This window comes from Thermobia domestica, chromosome 3, assembly GCF_964235325.1.
Source record: "Thermobia domestica chromosome 3, izTheDome1.hap1.1, whole genome shotgun sequence".
In the NCBI taxonomy this organism is placed as follows: domain Eukaryota; kingdom Metazoa; phylum Arthropoda; class Insecta; order Zygentoma; family Lepismatidae; genus Thermobia; species Thermobia domestica.
The window spans coordinates 257308587-257328991 of record NC_137456.1 but is presented as its reverse complement, the minus strand read 5'-3'; the positions used below and the strand labels follow the sequence as shown (position 1 = coordinate 257328991).

Sequence of the window (20405 nt, the reverse complement as noted above, 5' to 3'; positions counted from 1 at the left end):
ATTATTTTGAACAAAGTATTCTCTCAGAAACAGCCTTGAAGCCAATTCCAGTATTTATTTCTTTACAAAGGTACAGAACGCATAAATTTAATATTTAATCTTTCGAGATCAAGATTTAATTTTCAGCTCAATTCAGTTAATTAAATCTAATAATTAGTGTCATTATATTTGATTGTACTTCAAATATAACAATAATATTTGATTATTTAGTTTGTATAAAACTACTATTCTTAGCCTATATCTAGTTTGTATAAAACTATTGCGATAAAGTGAACTTCATAAATTCTCTAAATGAGCAATTGGCAGGCCATGTCACCAGGCCAGGAGTGTGATGGAGTAGTTCGAGGAACACAGTGGCGAGTTCCAAGTGATGAACTGGTCCCCCAACTCGTCCAATCTGAACCGAATGGAACACATCTGAGATGTGATTGAACGTGACGTCAGAGCGCATCGTCCCCCTCCTCGGAATTTACGGAGATTAGGTAACCTGTGTGTGCACATGTGGTGCCAGCTCTCTCCAGCGACCTACCAAGTGTCATTGCGTCCATACCAAGACCCGTCGCTGTTGTTATCCGTGCCAAAGGTAGACATATACTGACAAATAGGTAGGTAATCATAATGTTCTGGCTGATGTGTGCGTATATTTTAACTCGTATATTTTGTCTCAGCTTGAATTTCGAGACGTCTCGTCTCGAATTAGAGTCGAGTCGAGACAGAAACTGGCGAATCGAGATACGAGTCGCGACAAAAACATATTTTCGAGTCGAGACAACGTGTTCTCGAGACGAGTCGAGACAGGCGGTCAGCCAGACTCAGACTATGATAGGTATATCATGAGTTTATTATAAACTTTAAAAAACATATAAATAGTAGCTTAAATTATTTTGTCACTCAAAAAACTGGGGGGCCTAGCTCCCCTAGCCCTGGGCTAGATCCGCCACTGGGTTTCTCATTACAGATTTTAGAATAACTGCCTTTCTAACCTCCGGGGATGGTAATGGGGGATCAACTATTATGTCATTTGATAGTATGGCATTGAAAGAAGACATTTAAAGTATTAGTTTTCCTAATCTCATGTGTATTTCTTCGGAAAGTGCTTGTTTCTGCTTTTGCCGATTTCAGTGCCATCCATCACACAATGAAAAAATGTTCAATACAAAGGTTACGTACTTTTTCACGGATAATCAGAGCTTGCAATAAAAAATAGGGGTTTCTTATTTAAGATTTCAAAGTTGAACTCTTCCGCCCCCGGGGTGGGGGCAGAGGTCGAGTGTGACATCATTTGATGTCTCACTTTAAGACGAACAACTTTTGTTACAACTTTTTAAAAACACGATTTGTAGTTTTCCAGATATTCCCCAAAAAAGTTTTAAATGCCTCATTTTTCAAATCTTGGTAAGCCATTTTGATTTTTGTCGATTATAACGCTATCACGCAACGAAAAAATGTTCAATACAAAAGTTACAAATTTTTTGACGAAGAATCAGAATATGCAAAAAAAAAAAAAAAAAATGTGGGTTCCTATTTAAGATTTCAAAGTTGACCCTCTACCGCCCCAGGGGGTGGGTAAAGGGGGTCGAGTATGGTATCATTGTATGTTCCCCTTCGAGAGGAACAACTTTTGTTATAACTATTTTAAAATCCGATTTGTAGTTTTGAGGATATTTATAAAAACAGTTTCAAATGACTCGTTTCTCAAATGTTGGTAAGGCATTTTGATTTTTGTCGATTTGGTAAGCCATTTTGATTTTTGTCGATTATAGCGCCATCTATCACGCAACGAAAAAGTGTTCAATACAAAAGTTACGTATTTTGACGAAGAATCAGAATATGCAATAAAAAAGGTTTCCTATTTAAGATTTCAAAGTTGACTCCCCTCACGCCGCCCGGGGGGGCAGAAGGTCGAGTGTGGTATCATTACATGCCCCCCTTTGAGGCGAACAACTTTTGTTGTAACATTTTTAAAATTCGATTTGTAGTTTCTAGATATTCCCAAAAAGAGTTTTAAATGCCTCATTTTTCAAGTGTTCGTAAGCCAGTTTGATTTTTGTCGCTTACAGCGTCATCTACCATGCAACGAAGAAATGTTCAATACAAAAGTTACGTATTTTTGACGAAGAATCAAAATATGGAATATAAATGTGGGTTCCTACTTAAGATTTCAAAATTGACCCCCTTCACGGTCCCGGCGGGTGGGGGAAGGAATCGATTCTGGTATCATTGGATGTCCCCTTCGAGACAAACAACTTTTGTTATAACTTTTTACAATCCGATTTGTAGTTTTCCAGATATTTTCAAAAACAGTTTTAAATTCCTGATCCTGTATATATATATATGTATATGTGTGTGTGTGTGTTATACAATACCGCTCAAAAGTTTCTGAACACCCCGGACTTTTGTTAGCATGGTGTGAGAACTTTACCACTTTGCATGAAATGTACTTCTGCCTAAAGCATAGAAATTGACGACAGTTGAATCGAGATTTGAGAGGCACTGCAGATGATATGTCAAATCATAATTATTAAAATTGAAAACAAAAAGGACAATCTGATTTAGATATTGCATAGTATAAGCAAAAGTGTGTAAGGTGAGGCAAGATATTAGTTTTGTTTGGAAAGTGTAGACATAGAGGGTCAATGCAGTGACAAAAATTTGAAAGAGAAAGTAGTTTTCCATATTTTGTAGTTATCAATAAATTATAGATATGCTGGCATCAAGAAAAGCTAAAAACGCTATTCTTTGAAATATGTTTACGACGGTCAATATACATCTTTCTCTGCTCAAAATTGTCGCTCCGTGGAAGCGTTATGTAATGCTCGTAGTTACTGTTTCAACGAGTAACAATGGACCTTACGAAACCATCGTAAGCACTTTTCAAAGTATGGTATTCTTGGCGTTTTAAACGTTAGCATATCAATAAGCTATTGTCACTACATTAACCCACATGTCTACACTTTCCTAACAAAACTAATATCTTGCCTACCTTACACACTTTTGTTTATGCTATGCAATATATATATATATATATATATATATATATATATATATATATATATATATATATATATATATATATATATATACAGGGTGCGGCACGTAAAACCGGCCGGTAAAGTGAACACATAAAATGAAATTCAGTCCCGTTAAAACACGTCTGCAACTTCTCTCACTCGCATGAACCTGTTGACTCAATCTCCTGGTTGACTTTCGAGGACTTTTTGTCATTATCTCCTCCACCTGCATCTTTAATTCAGGTGTGCAGACAGATGGTCGTCTGTTCCTGGGAGCATTTTGAACCGATCCTGTACGCCGCCATTTTTTAATCAATTCCTGAATGGTGCTTTTTGCTGGCACAGAACGTCCTGGAAATTTCTCCCGAAACAAATTCTTTGTTTTCACAAAAGATCCAGTGAGAATGAACCCTTCAACAATGGCAACACGCTCGGGTTCCGAATACGGCATTATCACACACTGACACTCACCCGACTTAACACAACGAGGCCTTTTTCTCAACTGGTTTCGACAAGTTTCACTGGCTGCGGCTGCACGTAACTGCTGCAGGTCACGTAAGTCGACCCGACCTCGACACGTCATCTCTTGGTAGGAAGGTAGATTATTTAAGTGTTGCCAAAAACACAATATACCAGAATATTACGACGAGCCGGTTTTACGTGCCGCACCCTGTATATATATATAGTGCATCCCACTAGCTTTCGAACCTGAAATAAACGTTATAATTTCCGAACAAATGTACATAAGAAAATGAAATTCACAATACACGTATGTTGTTTCATGCTAAACACGAGAAAGGGTTGAACAGAAGCGCACACGTCGAAACAAAGAGGATAGGTGGCGCCACGGCAAGTCTGCTTGACGTGGTGCGCGTGCGTTAGTGTGACTCGAGTCGCTGCATCGCAAGGATGGTTCTGTACACCGTACAGGAACGCGTGTTCATTGTTAAAAAATATTGGATATCGGGATCGTATCAGACCGTTCAACGTGAATTTTGCCGTTAATTTGGATGCCGTAAAGGACATCGAAATCATCAATAAATCATTTGGTGAACAAGTTCGAAACAACAGAAACGTTGCTTACGGGACATGGAGGCGCGCGTCCACGGATGTCCGAGGAGACAGTACAGAATGTGCGGCGTCTTTTGCAGTCCCCTAAGAAGAGCCTGCGTCGATTATCACAAGAGGTAGGGATGTCAAAGTCAACTGTGCAAAGAGCCGCCAAAAGAGCCAAGCTGATTCCATATCGCGTTACAGTCGTCCAGGAGTTGAAGACTACAGATTGGGAAAAGCGCATGATGTATTGTCGTTGGTTACAAGCTTTGTTGCATGACAATCCAGGAATCCTAGACTATACTTAGTTCACAGATGAAGCTTGGTTCCATCTCTCCGGTTATGTGAACTCGCAGAATACTCGGGTTTGGGCCGCCGAAAATCCGCATGTGGACCATGAGATTCCACTTTATCTCTTGAAGGTGGGAGTTTGGTGTGCAATTTCCCGACAGTGTATCATTGGACTCATCTTGTTTGAAGGTACAGTAAACACAAGTTTACTTACACATCTTCAGTGAATTTGTGAATCAGCTGGACGATCAAGAACTGGGTCGCGGTTATTTCCAACAAGACGGAGCAACATGCCATACTTTCAACGTCGCCATGGCAGAAATCGAGTCCTTTTTTCGTGACAGGATAATCTCCAAAGGATTGTGGCTGTCAAGATCGCCGAATTTGACACCACCTGATTTCTTCTTATGGGTTTTCTTAAAGGTTGTGTCTACAGAAACAACCCACGATCACTGCAAGTGTTGTGAAACAACATTGAGAATGCGATTCATGAGATCACACCGGAGACTCTACATCGGACTTTTCACAGTATGGAACGCCGTGTACAAACATGTCTTGACGTCCAGGAAGGACACTTTTAGCACCTGCTGTGACGGTCATGTATTCAGCATGAAACAAGGTATGTTTATTGTGAATTTCATTTTCCCATGTATATTTGTTCGGAAATTATAGCGTTTTTTTCGGGTTCGAAAGCTAGTGGGACGCACTATATATATAATTAATACTGTCTGCCTGCTTCAACACACACTTCCACACTACTCCGACTGGCGTACTTCAAACGATCACTTAACACCACGATCAACGGCCAGGCGCTTCTCACATCGTCACTATTACCTCCTCATTTACCTTACGTATTGCTAACTGTATGCTATCAACTGGTTTCGAGTTGAAGTCAAATTTCCGTTATTTTGGCAACCATTTGTATGTAAAAAAAACCAGTTAATTAATGTAGATGAAGTGTTTCGTTGCATGCCTCGTTCTCGTGTAATGAAGTAACAATATAGGAAGTGCAGGAAGTTCACCCCTGATTATGATCAGCGTGTATTAGGGGTATGAAAAATTTCACACTCTGGCTCTTCATTCTTCACATATCCGCTTCCTGTGGCCACAGAGTTCTCAGAGTCCCAGAGTGTCCTCAATGGGACAATTCTTTAAAATTAGCTTCGTGAACATTACTACTTCTTCCCTTCTGTAATGTCATTACCATTTGTACCGTAAATGTCCTTCGAATGTGGAAAGTGGTAGAAGTCGGAAGGTTATAGGTTGAATGAATAGCCCGGATATAACCACAACTGAGAATAAGAGTGACTTTCTGCAGCACGGTGCGTCATCAGCTAGCTAACTTACGTATTTTTATTACAGAATTACGTAATCTTCGCAACAAGTTCTTGTATTATTCTCTTGTTCCTAAACGTTTATTGTAAGTTACCAGTCTGTATCATACCGTCGTGTTCCTAAAACATAGACAGCATGAGCTAGCTGAATGTCTCCTTGGGAGTGGGTGAAGATGCTTTGTTTAGCCTCAGATAGATATGGTCGGGTTTCCATAGTTACTTACTTATGTTAAAGTTTCCTCTTCATTTTTTCCGGTATTGATAGAAAAGGTTTATGCATATTCCATACTTTCCTGTTTTTGGAACAATATCCACTTTGCAGGCATGTTACTCATTTATAAGATACTATGCAGTATATCATACACTGACTCTTTACCAATGTTCATTTATCTAGCTACGGAATTAATAATTTCTTATCTTGGGTTATCCTGTAGACCTGTGCAGCCACATTTGAATTCTCTCTTCTATTGTCTGAGTGTATGATATGATGAACGTTTCTTACTGTACACAACTGACGTCTGTTCGTACATGGTTTAAGATTTACTTTGAAGATGTAGTAATATGGTCACAGATCGTGAGATTGAATTTTGTTTCATGTAATGCCATGTCCTGTTCAGATGACTCAAACTCCAGTTCAATAGCATTTACAAAGATATAAATGAAATGAAATGAAATTTTTGACTTTTACGTCTCACGATTATGCCGGTTAGGCTAAAGGAGACGGTGATGATGAGTAACGAATGAAATGGTGGAATGAAGAAAGTGGGAGGAAACGGGAGAACCCCGAGAAAACCCACGCACACGGTGTTTGTCCACCACAAAGTTCACTTGGCGGGAGCAGGGTTTGTACCCGTACAAAGATATAAATTAACATGATTATGATTAAGATGCGAATCTATAATTGTGGTGAATTTACAATCCTAACACACCTACTTTTCCCTCCTCTTTATATATATATATATATATATATATATATATACAGGGTCTATCCTGCATGAAAAGAGACGACTAGCTCTGATGTTTCTCAGTGTTTCTATAGGCTGTCCATAGGGATGCATTCGAGTCGAGTCGAGTCGAGATTTAAGCCTGTCTCGACTCGTCTCGAGAAAATGTTGTCTCGACTCGTGTCTCGATTCGAAAATATGTTTCTGTCTCGACTCGTGTCTCGACTCGACAGTCTCTGTCTCGACTCGACTCGAATTCGAGTCGAGACGTCTCGAAATTCGAGTCGAGACAAAATGTACGAGTTAAAATATACGCACACATCAGCCAGACCATCATGACTACCTACCTAATTGTCAGTATGTCGACTTTTGGCATGGATAAAAACGGCGACACGTCTTGGCATACACGCAATGATCCTTGATAGGTCGCTGGAGAGAGCTGGCACCACATGTGCTCACTCAGGCCACCTAATTCCCGTAAATTCCGGGAAGGGGGGCGATGTGTTCTGACGTCACGTTCAATCACATCCCACAAGGGACATCACTCAAATGTCCGGCTCCAATTTCAATGAAACTTTTTTTGCTGATAGAAGGCATGTATGCATCATTACTTGTGATGACAAATTTTTGCCATGGTGCATGTTTTCTATTTTTTTTAATTACTTTTAAGAGTTGTGATGTGGTTATTAGAGATTACTACAGAAGTCCCTTACTACCCTTTGTAAACGGAGCGTTAATGAAGAAAAGTGAAGAAAAACCATGTGGATACATGTAAGTCCTGGGGGGAAGTCGTATGGTAGATATGACCTTGATGGCAGCCATCTTGAAATCCGCCTTTTTGAATTAAGGTCAAGTTTTCAAAATGGGAAAAGGGTAATATGATACATAATTTCGGGCTAGAATTTAATTAGAAAAATAATGGCGAGGTTAATTTTAAGATACACCCATTTGGGGGAAAGTTACAGGCATATTAATTGTTTTTACTTACTGTGTGCGTAAGTCCCTTCTTACTTTCGTCTCAAGACCTGTAAATCGATCGCAACGGCAGAGCCCGGTTTCGCACTAGTGTTTAGAAATCTTTAAACTCACTTGAGGCAATATTTGTGGATTATTGTATTGTATTCTGCCTTTAATTAAATTTGAACCCACTTCATGATCTTGTGTAAAGTATCACTAAAAGGGAATTTCTGTTTTTATGGAGAACGTAAGCATAGCAATTATAAAAGGTGAGTAAGGTGCGTATGTATTTATAAGAAAGTTTATTTTACGAGTCTTTTGTGGTTCCGCCAACCTATTCTTTAGTTGTTTTTTTTTTTCAAAATACCCATATCTCATAAATAAAAGAGCTATTATAAAATCTCTTACCACTATTGTTTAATACTTATAAAATTTTATTTATTGTAAAAGCACTGGCGAGATATTTCTTATCGCCCACTAAAATTATGGTGGAGCTCCTTCGTGGCTAACGGTTAGCATACTTGCCTTTGGCGTGGGAAACCTGGGCTTGATTCCCGGTGGGAGTTCATGTGGTTCGGATTCCACGTTAATCAGTAGGTCCACGTCTCACATAGCCTCGTTGCTGAACGGGACGTTAAACTCAGAATCAATTCAACTCAAAATTATGGTTTTGACTTTATTATGATGTCATTAGTTTAAACGCCCAACTGCCCAGTAATTATAAACATTGACTACATTATAAAATTGTAATTTGTAACGACTAAAATATCAGAAATTAAAGATTATTCTTTGGGTTTTGGAACATTTTGAAAAACGTGAAAAACTGGTACTGCACCGATACAAACTAAAGAAGAATTACAACTTTATGAAATTGTATTAGGACTTATTATTTAGAAATAAACACCAAATAAGTGTAATAGTTCATATCCGTATCAAATACCAAGTTTATGATGAATCAACTACACAAAGTAGGATCCAAAAACGCTCATTGCAATTTGTTCCATCCTTCAGTCGAACCAGGAACTGAAACATAAAGAGTGACATTTTCTTTTTAAAGATACTTTGTCCAGCTAAGTATTGTGAAGGTTTATGTCAGTAGAAGGAATTGCATTCCATTATACAAGCGCAATTTCACAACTTTATGTACACATTACTAAATATCGAACACCCTTGTCCATATGATTAGCGTACGCGTCTTTGGTGCGGGAGACCTAGGTTCGATTTCCGATGGGAACTCCTGTGGTTCTGAACCCACGTTAATTTGTAAGTTCACGTCTCATATAGTTTTGATGCTGAAAGGGACACTAAACTCTAATCTAATACTAAATACAAATATTTAAAGAAAAATGATGACGCACCAAGATGACGTGAATTTGGCTATCAAATCCATTTTGTGTTTTCAGTTATTTTCTAGTAGTATTTTTTCTAGGCATCCTTTCAAAAGACAGTGATGCAAATTTCGTAACTGCGAATTCCTGTTAGAAGCCATGAAATTATCCGATTAGATGCAAAATTTCCCGTCCACTAAAATAGATACCGTAAATTTACAATATCTAACAATAAATAATTTTGAAAGATATCGCTTTCGAGGGAAAAAATGAAGTGAAATCTTTGAGTTTTACGTCCCACGGTTATGGCGGTTAGGCTAAAGGAGAGGGGTGATGATGAGAAATTAGTGAAATCGTGGAATGAAGAAAGTGGGAGGAACGGAAGAACCCCGAGGAAACCCACGCACACGGTGTTTGTCCACCACAAAGTTCACTTGGTGTGAGCTGAGATCGAACCAGGGTCCCCAAGCACCAGAGGTGAACGATCTACCACTGAGCCACCGCGGCCCCGCTTTAGAGGGGCCATGACGTATAGTTGAACTCATTCTCGTAGTATGAAAGGCATTATTTATAATTATGCATGATAGGATAACAAACAAAATTTAAAAATATTATGTGCACTTTCTTTTAACAAACATTATATTGTCTTTTATGGTGTGGAAGGGAATGTTATGTTCGAAAACAAAGTCCTTAACACGATTCTTGTTGCTACACACTGTATGTTCCTAGCCACAGAAAAGATGCAGCGATAGGTAGGCTATTTTTTAATTGCTTTACATTAGCTTGATGTTTCAAGTCTTTTGTGTGTTTCTGAAGTTCACTTTTACCACAAAAGAGCTTAATATTAACATGTCTTACATAGCTTTGGTTCGATTGTCAACACGGACTGCAACTACCCGTTAAATTGTGCATCCGAAAGGCACTCTTTGTTAAACCTCGCTTATCACCGCTCATCTTAATAATATATATATATATATATATATATATATATATATATATATATATATATATATATATAACTTCACCGCGAAGCAAATGTTGCATTTCTCTCTTTTATCCTAACACAAAACAAAACTAACCACAGCTGTGACACGAAGGAGCTATTTCGAAAAGAAACAAGCTGTGCTTCATAGAGATGTGTACCAAATGATAGAAGTATAAAGTATTGTTTTCTTTCCTGTTTATTGATATCAGTTGGTGTTCTTAGTGAGTTTACTCATTAGTTTAGAAAGAGTATATATGGAATTTGGACATATGTTGTACGTATTCTCCTGAGAAATTGATAAGACCAGAAAAATTATAAGGGCAGATGGAATAGGTTTAAGCGCATCTGCGTGACTTTATCAAATATTTATTCTCCATAATGGTACCACGCGGAAAACTTGGTATAGGCCTACTTTTATCTTTGCCTCCCTCTGTTAGCTGTTTTGTATCATATTTATCGGATGGTTTTGATATTTCTTCTGATCATTAAAACAACAATAGTACCTGTGTGCGTGCAGAAATGCAAAAGCACAAGGTAACTTCCTATTTGATTTGGAAACAACAAACCCATTTCACGTGTGCGAGAAAAATTGAGCACAGCGTGATCGGGTGTTTACTCACGGTCAGTTCGCAGCAGGAGTCCATGGTAAAAGATTTGGCTATCTCGAAAACACTCGCAAAACCTTACAAATACGAAAGACTGCGCTTCAAAGAAAGTTTAGACACAGATGTTTCAATTTTCTTTTAGCATCTTTCTTCAGCAAAATAGTCGGTTCATTGTATTCGAAAACGGGAAGGGAGAAAGGGTGAATTTATATTTTATGTGGGGGGGGTAACGTTGTAAGTAGTATAAACAATACATACCGCTACTGAAGCACTTCCTTTAGCGGTATATCACTAGATCTGACCCTCACCCCACCTCAAGTTGTAAAGTAGAAAGGGACAGAAGTATTCAACCTGACTGCGCACTTGAGTTTCAGTTCACAATACTAAAACCAGTGAGCAAGTAAACAGTCTTTTGTAGGATCGTGTTTTACTTCTTGAATTTCTTTTTGAACATTTCTGTGAATTCAACAACAGAACGCAGTAGAAATACGGACTAGTTTTTACTCCAGCAATTACTTTCGCTCCAACCCAGGGATGCCGCATTTATGATTTCGTACTAGATTTAGTGATTTTACTATTGAACTAGTGATCTAGTACGTACTTTGGGTAAATAGGCACATTTTAGTGATTTTTTTGCATTTTTTTTCTGATGCAGACAAATGAGAAGGAAATGGTTCTTAAACTAAAAGAAAGAAGTATATTGCAGTTCAAAACAAATGTAGAAACCTTAAATTATTTTTTCTTTTCCCTCTGACTGAATGAAACCTCTGCTGTGTAACGACCTTAGGTAAACAACGGCTATCTTTGGTCCGCTACCTCCTTTTGTTAGCCGACATGAGATGGGTTACTTTTTTTTCCTGGAAGAAAGTGAAGAAATAATTATCCAGTACATTTACGTTTTGTCAGGCACACAGGCGCAGTCTGTACTTGTTTCCTAACGAATTTTAGCAACATAACATAAATGAAACATATGTACCAGAAAATAGAGGCAGTACAAACAGAAATTTTCATCTGTGACACATTTGATGAGAAATATAGTTAGATGTCACGTGCAAGCACTCTAAACATGTCCTATCCTGTAATTCTATTCGTATGTTTATGTAGGTGAGACTGAGAAATCAAGAAACAATAATAACTGGTTTTCTTCCAGGGGAAAAATCTAAATGTGAAGGGGTGTTACACTGGGACTTGAATTGCGTCCTTTGTACAAGATTAACAAGTAATAGCAATTTTTTAATTTATTTTAGTTCTTGGGGAGAGGAAGATGGAAGCGAACCCTCGTAAGGACCTCTGCAAGGAAACATGAATACTATCCGCCACTGTTTGTTACATTACACAAAATAGTTTTATATATATATATATATATATATATATATATATATATATATATATATATATATATATATATATATATATATATATATATATATATTGAGTTTTAGTCAGGGTTTTCATTCTGCAGGAGAGGGGGGATAGTAATACCTGACGAACATTTTCTATTATCAGAGTGTTGCAATGATAGCATTTCCTCCATTATAACTTGGCCAAGCTAGTTGCATTATATGTAAGGATTAAGTTAGCCTAAAAAGCTTAAATTTCTATGGCTGTTTTACTCTGTACCCATGTTTCTCATTTTCGGTCTACGGGACTCTGTGTCCGGAAATTTTCGATGGCTTCCAAGTCGGAAAATAAGTGTATCAAAGGCATATATATTATATTTATGGTTATATGAGGTATGGATCTACAGTTTAAAGTGGGATACCGGTAACAACTTCATGAGCTTCCACCGTAAATCGAACCAGAGTCTCCCGCGATCAAGGCGTATGTGTTAACCATACAGCCACAAGGAAATTCACATAAGCACACACACATATATATTGTTGAGTTGATTTTGACTTTACCGTCTCTTTCAGTAGCGAGGATATATGAAATGTAGACCTACTGATTAACGTGGAATCCGAACTACATGAGCTCGCGCCGGGAATTGAACCCGAGTCTTCCACGGCAAAGACGCATACACTAGCCGCGGAGTTCACACACACACACACAGAATCAGAGTCCTCACACACCAAGGGTCAGAGCTGTGCCACTGAGTCACAGCAGCCACGGGGCTTGGTCGAGTCTACTTTACGTTCATAGTTTCTTAGTACATAAATGTTACGATTATGAAATAGATTTTCCTTAATGAGCTGCATAAAAATAAAAGCTTTCGAAATGCATTAAACAATTAGCTCGATTTGAGTGTGAACTTAAAATTATATCAGAGTATAAATACGGATACGCACCAAAGCTCGAAAACTTAATACACTATTTCTCCTATATAGTCAGCATGTATCAAGCAATCGTTCAGCTTTCATTTGAGAGGATGGAAATCGAAGGCCCCTGAACAACTATGTTACTAATGTGCGGAATGTATTTATCTTACAGTGAACTGCTTTGATGCCAAGTGGCCTAACTCCAAAATTGAAATTTTCCAGAGTGAAAGTTGAAGTTCAATATCTCATGAACAATCCATATTTCTTTTATGTTGGGAACCAAAACCATAACTACTGTATGTAGTTCATTGTTTTATAACTTAGTGTTTACAAAAATCCTTTTAAAAAATACCTATTCATAGAAGTGAATGGTACTTATCTGTACTAGTTCTTGTTATCCAAGCAGTCCATTTATTGTAATACTAGCTTAATATACCCATTCTTCGCATGGGGGCTGTATTTGGAAGTCAACACCTATGGAAGTATCACCATTCATTTCAGTGACCGCGAAAACTATGGATTTGACACTAGTATCAATCAATATGGGCTATTTATACATGTCTCGGTATTCCTCACCCGCTGACAGCCGGCCCACATACAGTAGTAGCTGAATTTGCAAATCATCGCTGATGGAAATCCATTGATCTCAGCGACCGTGAAAACTATGGATTTGACACTAATGTCGATTAATTTGGATTACTTTTACTACATGTCTCGCTAAACGCCTCCCTGAGACCCCCTGGTTCCAATTTTGACAAAAACGCTTCGCCTTAGACTGGAACCTGGACCAAGGTATCCGTGACCAAAATGGTAACTCTCGGTCAACTTGCCTGGTCCCCAGGTCGGTCCCAGTAAACGTCCCCCCCGAGACCCCCCTGGTTCAAAATTAAAAAAAAATGCTTCGTCTTGATCTGGGGCCTGGACTAAGGTACCCGTGACCAAATTTTGGGAACTCTCAGTCCACTCGTCTGGTCCCCAGGTCGCACAGACAGACAGACAAACACACAAACAAACTCTTTATTTTATTTATATTAGATAAGATATACTATGTAAAATAGTCTCGTATCATAATATGTGATGTACAACAAATGTTACATTATATATTATCCGTAGCTCGTGATATGCTGCAACATATTAAAGCCTCAGAATAGTTGGGCAAGCGAATAATCCAGAAGTTACGTATCCCTATTGCGTTCATGGGAACGAAAACACAATAATTATAACTATGCTAAATTACTATAGACTACCAACTGCTCATTCAGAGAAATTATGAAGTTCACTTTATCGCAATAGTTTTATACAAACTAGATTTAGACTACGGATAATAGTTTTATACAAACTAGATAATCAATTATTATTATTATTATTATCATTATATTTGCAGTACAACCAAATACAACGACATTAACTATTAGTTGTAATTAATTGAATTGAGCTGAAAATTAAATCTTGATCTTTAAAGATTAACTATTAATTTTATGAGTTCTGTACCTTTCTGAAGGAATAAAAGCTGGAATTGGTTTCATGGCTGTTTCTGAGTGAATACTTTCTTCAAAATAATATTAAAAATTATAGAAAGATTTTCGAGACATTCGAGTCGAGTCGAGATTTTTAAGAGCCGTCTCGACTCGACTCGTGTCTCGACTCGAAAATTCGAGTCGAGAAATACGTTTGTCTCGACTCGTCTCGAATTTTACAAAGTGTGTCTCGACTCGAATCTCGACTCGAATCTCGACTCGAATTCGAGTCGAGTCGAGTCGAGATTCGAGACATGTCTCGACTCGAGCGCATCCCTAGCTGTCCAGGGTTTGGTCTGTACTGTGGAGACTTTTGGGCTATTACTCCTGTATATTTACCCCCTTATACAGAACAGATTTCACTACTGTAGTTTATCTTTAAAAATGGTTAATATATTTACCGACGATACAAAAATCACTTTCGTAGCTTCTCTTTTCCTTATAAAGTATTTAATTAGATTTTACAGGCTAGTATTTGTTTTTGAAACTCGAAGGGGGAAGACATGATAAGTGTAACGGTTGCCAGGACGTTGCTGGTGCATTTGAACTCGACTAAAACTATCTGCTCAAAAGTAGCATTGCCAACTGGCGAAAACTTTCACCGTAGTGTCAATCTACACTCGTTAGCTCATTAGTGTTGTCTCTTCCACTGATTTCAAGTACGAAAAAAGCTAGCTAAAATAAGAATAAAAGTATGCGTTGAAAGAATTGAATTAAATCGTTTTGATTTCTAGAAAGTAGAACTTCTTTCCATCTCCTTTTCTTTTTTCTTTCCTATTTCAATCAAAGCAAAGGATTTTCATCAAAAGCGAAAAGAGAGCAGAAAAGTTATGATTTATCTTCTCTGTCCCCCAGTCTCTCTCTCTCTCTTTCCTGAACCACTCATCCATGAGGGGACTCTATGAATAAAAAGGCAGTAAAAATTTTAGCGAATGGTCCGTGGGCTGATTTTTCAAATAGGGAATAACAACCTCAGGTAGTTCAGTTTTATTAGGCCTATTATTATTATTGTTATTATTATTATTATTTATTAATTGCCACGGAGATGGATGCTTTTTCTTACTGCGTGAGTTAGCAACATCAAACGGCAGTATAATAGAAGTTTGATCTGTTCTCCATTTGTTTTTAAAGCTCAACTTGTCATCGCTTTCCCCATATGACCAACAGTACACTCATAAATCTCGACAGGCTATATAGGCTAAATAAGTAAATTTACTGAACCAGCAGATCTTTTACTGATGATTATACAGTTATGTTCAAAAATATTGAGAACTATTGTAAAAGATGCTTCTACATCTCAGGATTAATGCGAAATTTTTGAATATACTCTACATGTGTCCTCACTGTTTTTATATTTTTTAAAAGTAGCTGAAGTACAATACAGTTACAATCGAAGTAGTGTCGAGTAGTTGTTAAACAGTTTATATTTGACGTTTGGAAGTCACAGTTAATTGGATTAAATATTTAAATGTTATTTAGGGACAAATTATGGATTTCGTATGTATTCTTAAATCAAAAATGAGTTAGCCATAACTTCTTGCATTGTTACGTATATAAAAAAAATCTGTTATATTATGTTTCTTTCCAGGAAGTGTTAATTGTGTATTAAATTAACAACACCATATCAACAATCAGTGGACCATATCCTCAAATCTCATGATGCTTGGCTATGATATTTACGGGTAGTTGGACTGTGGGCCACATTTGTTACACAGCTATACCGCTGAAAATATGCGATAACCATCAATTATAAATACTTATATTTAGAAAAAAACAAGTGCATCGTTTTGGAAGTGAACATCTTTCGTGACTTCTGGAAAAATACTTCTTAATTGAAATAAACCAATTAATTTGGAGCAGTCAGTTAAAAAAATAAGTGTTTAGAATGATTTGCATATGTGTCATCTGTATGTATGATTGCTTGTAGTAATCTAGCAGGACACTGTTGTGAAAACAGAAACTATGATAGCAGGAGCGTATTTTAACAAAGCTTAGAGTTGAGTAAAAGTTAAATTGTGCGAATTTTAATCCTTGAAGATCTGCACAATACGCAACTTCTGAGGGATGTTTCTGCCAGATTGTTATTCATGTACTTATTTTACTTCTGATCAAGACAAAGAATTGCGTGACTATGTATAATGTAATCTTCTCTTCATAGTTGCTTGTGTATTTGATGGGCCAGCTTCAACTCTCTGACAACTCATGTCAGCGATTAACTTTGGCCACAACCAAGTGCAGCATACGTTGCCATTGGAACTATTTTAGTTGATTTGAATGGACTTTGTGTCAACAAGAAATCATGGCTTTCATAGTCACTGTAGAGGTGGTAGCGCTCGAAATCTGGTCAGTTACTGTGGAAATAGTTCCTTGATGACTCTTTTTTACGTCAACACGTATCGCCCTCTCAATATGCCCATTAAGAGAAGCTAGTTTGGAAACAGGAATATGGCAAGGTAAGTGTTTGTTTATAGTTAATTGTTCTTTTCAGCACCAAAAGTAATGTCCGATTAATGTAAAGCTGGCGTCTGCAGGTGATGCGTTGGAGGCGCTTGTCAAATTTTTCTACACTTGAAACAGTAGCTCTGGCGACAAACTCTGAACTTAGATGTAATAGTATGATATGATATGTAACGTAGATTCCAAATAAAAAAAAATAGTGGGGGAAGTTGCTTATCCCAGGGATAGGATATACCTGAGAATATGGCGCCTACATTCAGGCACGTAGCCAAGGGGTGGGTCCGGGGAAGAAGGAACGTAGATATTGTAATTTTTAAAAAATATTTTTATAAATATTCTTTTATTCGAGATTTCTTCATAGTTTGTTACTAAAATACTTACTAACATGCATGGGCACCGATCCTGGGGGGCCAAGGGGGCCCGGCCCCCCAAAGGTCATGTGGGCCCCCTTGTTGTATTTATGAATATACAATATATTGGCATAGTTTGAATACAATTTGTCTTAAAATCCTCATATATGCCTTCTGCATCTGAATGAACCCCCCCAAATTTACAGAAAAATCGGCACCCTTGCTAACATGTCCTAATTTAAAGTCTTAACAAACCAATATATGTTGCTAGTAAAATAGTTTAAATTGATCAAGGCTCTGGTGTGATAACCACAATATTTCATATCAAACTCTACCCCCATCATGAAATCCTGACTAAACGAACCAATAAAATAGTTTAGAATGTTACCAGTAAAATAGTTTAGAATAATCGAACTCTGGTATGATAAGCACAGTATTTCACGTCTCGGACTCCCCCTATTACGAAATCCTGGCTACGTGCCTGCTACATTTCTTCCTAAATTTTTCCTAGGTATTTTCTCCTTGCACTGAATAATGTGGCTTGTTTCGTAGAAGTTATATTGAGACTAAGTGATTAATGAACAACTTATATTTTTAATTCCACACATGCCATTAAATGTATGTTATTACTCTTAGAAAATGAAAGACAGTAAATAGTACAAGCATATACTACGATATTTAAAGAAATACGCAATTGCAATATTGATTTCGCTGAATTGCAGTTAAAACGCAATTCCTGTAGCTTCCTTAACTGCACGCAAAGACAAATAACCAATACGTTCTCATGCAACGGGAAATATTATATGGCACCATTTTTTTCTACGAACCAATACAAAAACTTTACATTTCCAAATTAAACTATATACATTAATGGGTTACTTCAAAAAATGGGGGCAACTGCCCCCTCTATTTTTTGTCGTTTATTCACGTACTTTGTCCTACGGATAGCCTTAAAGAAAATAATCAGCGGATTGAGGCACTCCCAATCTGAAGTGTTGACTTTTGTCTATCATGTGCTACATAGGACCCGTATCTGTGAGGCCCATAATGGGAACTAATGATAAATAAAACAGTTATTCACAGTTATAACCTCTTTGTGACTTTTGGTTCATCCTACATAGGAAAGTCTGCCCGGAAACTAATGTCACCAACTCTACAAGTATGAAAAAAACATTTATTTACATAATAATAATAATAATAATAATAATAATAATAATAATAATAATAATAATAATAATAATAATAATAATAATACATGCACATTAGAAATCTTTAAAATGTTGTCCTGCTGCGTATATACATCTTTTTTAGAGGATTTTTTGGTCTGCGAAGACATGCTAGAATGCCTGTTCAAGAAGTGCTTTTATAGCCCCTTTCACAAGCTGCTTTCACGTCGTCAATTATTCTGTAACGATGTCCTTCGAAGGGGATTTCAAACGGGAAAACAAAGAGAAGTCTGTGGTAACCAAGTCGGGATTGTAGAATGCCTTGGACAGGGTTGCCACGTTAGATTTGGCCAAGGAGCTATCTTTGTTGCAGTGAGCGCTGCATCGCAACTTGTACAGTAAACGAAACAGTTGTTTACGAAATCGTCTGTTCCTCACCTCTTAGTGCTGGGAGACAACTGAGCAACCAATCAGTAGTTGACTTGAACCTCCATCGATCCCGGTGGATAGAGCGCGCTGCAACGTACAGTCACTTCATAATAAAATGTATGAAATTACTTTCCAGATAGACCTTATATTCACAGCATGTTTATAAATGAATGGCGCGGTTTTAACAATTAATAATAAATCTATTTATAACCTTAGGTGGGTAAAACCTTCATCATAAGCAGTGACAACTTTCAAAGTTTTTCATGCGCTACCTGATGTTTCCTTGTCATGCTGGTTAATTTGTCACCTTAATACGGGGCCGCAGCGTCAATTTCAGAGATGACGTCGCAACAGGAAAAGACTTTCTGTGTGCTTCGTTTTGATGTGTACAGATCTGTGGTTAGAGTGCAGGATGAGTTTTGTGTTCGGTTTAGGAAAGACCCACCACACAGGAATAACATAAATAGATGGTACCGACAGTTCATGGAAACTGGATGCTTGTATAAAGGCAAAAGTTCTGATCGACCTCCTGTTCTGATGCAAATGTTGAAAAATGCGCGAGGCGTTTCAGCGAATTCCTCGTAAGGTCATTTATTAAAGCAAGCAGGGAATTGATCATGCCAAATAATACGGTGCGGAAGGTGCTACGTAAGCGGCTGTGTTTTAAACTGTACAAAGTGCAATTAGTGCAGGTCCTTACACCTGCAAACTAAGTGAAAGGGCGTGACTTTTGTCAAGAAATACAGTTGAAAATGGAGGAAGATGGTTTTTTAGAAAGACTCATCTTCTGCGATAAACCCAGTTTCCATGTAAGTAGCAAAGTGAACAAACACAATGTCTGTCTTTGGGGAAATGTGAAGCCACAGACACGAAGCATCAGGGTGACTGTCCAAAAGTAAACATTTTTTGTGCTGTGTCCCGCGAGAAAGTGCACGGCCCATGTTTTTCTTCTAACAAGAAACTATGACCAGTAACTCATTTCTAGATAAGTTGGAAATCTAGTTGTTACTTCAACTGAACATCAATGATGATTATTACATTTTGCAACTGGACTGTGCTTCGCCCCATTTTCACAGGAATGTACGAGAGCTTCTTAATCGTGTTCTTCACGATTGCTGATTGGACGTGCTGCAACAGAAGACAACAATCTTCTCCTCTATCCACCCGTTTGACGGATTTAACACCATGTAATTTCTTTCTTTCGGGTTTTGTTAAAGACTGAGTTTATGTACCGGCAATACGCGTGCCCCTTAAGTAAGTTTGGGATTGGATAACACATGCACTGCAGACCATCACTGCGGACGATCTACACCGCGTATGGGAATAATTTGATTACCGTGTAAATGTGTTAACAAGGGTGCACATATTGAATGATTCTGATTAATGTATCAGAAACTTAGAGAGTTGCAGCTGCTTATGCTGCAAGATTTGTCCATATAACGTAATAAATAGATTTATTGTCAATTTTTAAAACCGCACCAGTCATTTATAAATATGCTGTATATATACAAACAATATTCATTGTATAGAACGAATATTTTCTTTTCGCTATTCAAGAGAAACTATTGTATCACTATGCACTTTTTCCGCTCGAGGCCACTAGAGCGCGGCTTGGAAGCATCAATCAGCAAGTGGTATGGTAGTTTTCTGTCAGCCTGGCCTCATGGGTAATCCAAAAGTCACGTACATCAAAATAATAATAAAACCCAGAGGCATTAAGTAA

General features: G+C 37.7%; 1 protein-coding gene across 1 annotated transcript in view; it reads left to right on the top strand.

The window, feature by feature from the left end:
* Positions 1-20405, top strand: part of LOC145682202 (uncharacterized) — a 93379-nt gene that overhangs the window by 65889 nt on the left and 7085 nt on the right. Inside the window, exon 9 of the mRNA XM_081753786.1 lies at positions 15869-16733. The gene's annotated coding sequence lies outside the window, so the exon portion shown is untranslated. The remainder of the gene's footprint in view (positions 1-15868; positions 16734-20405) is intronic.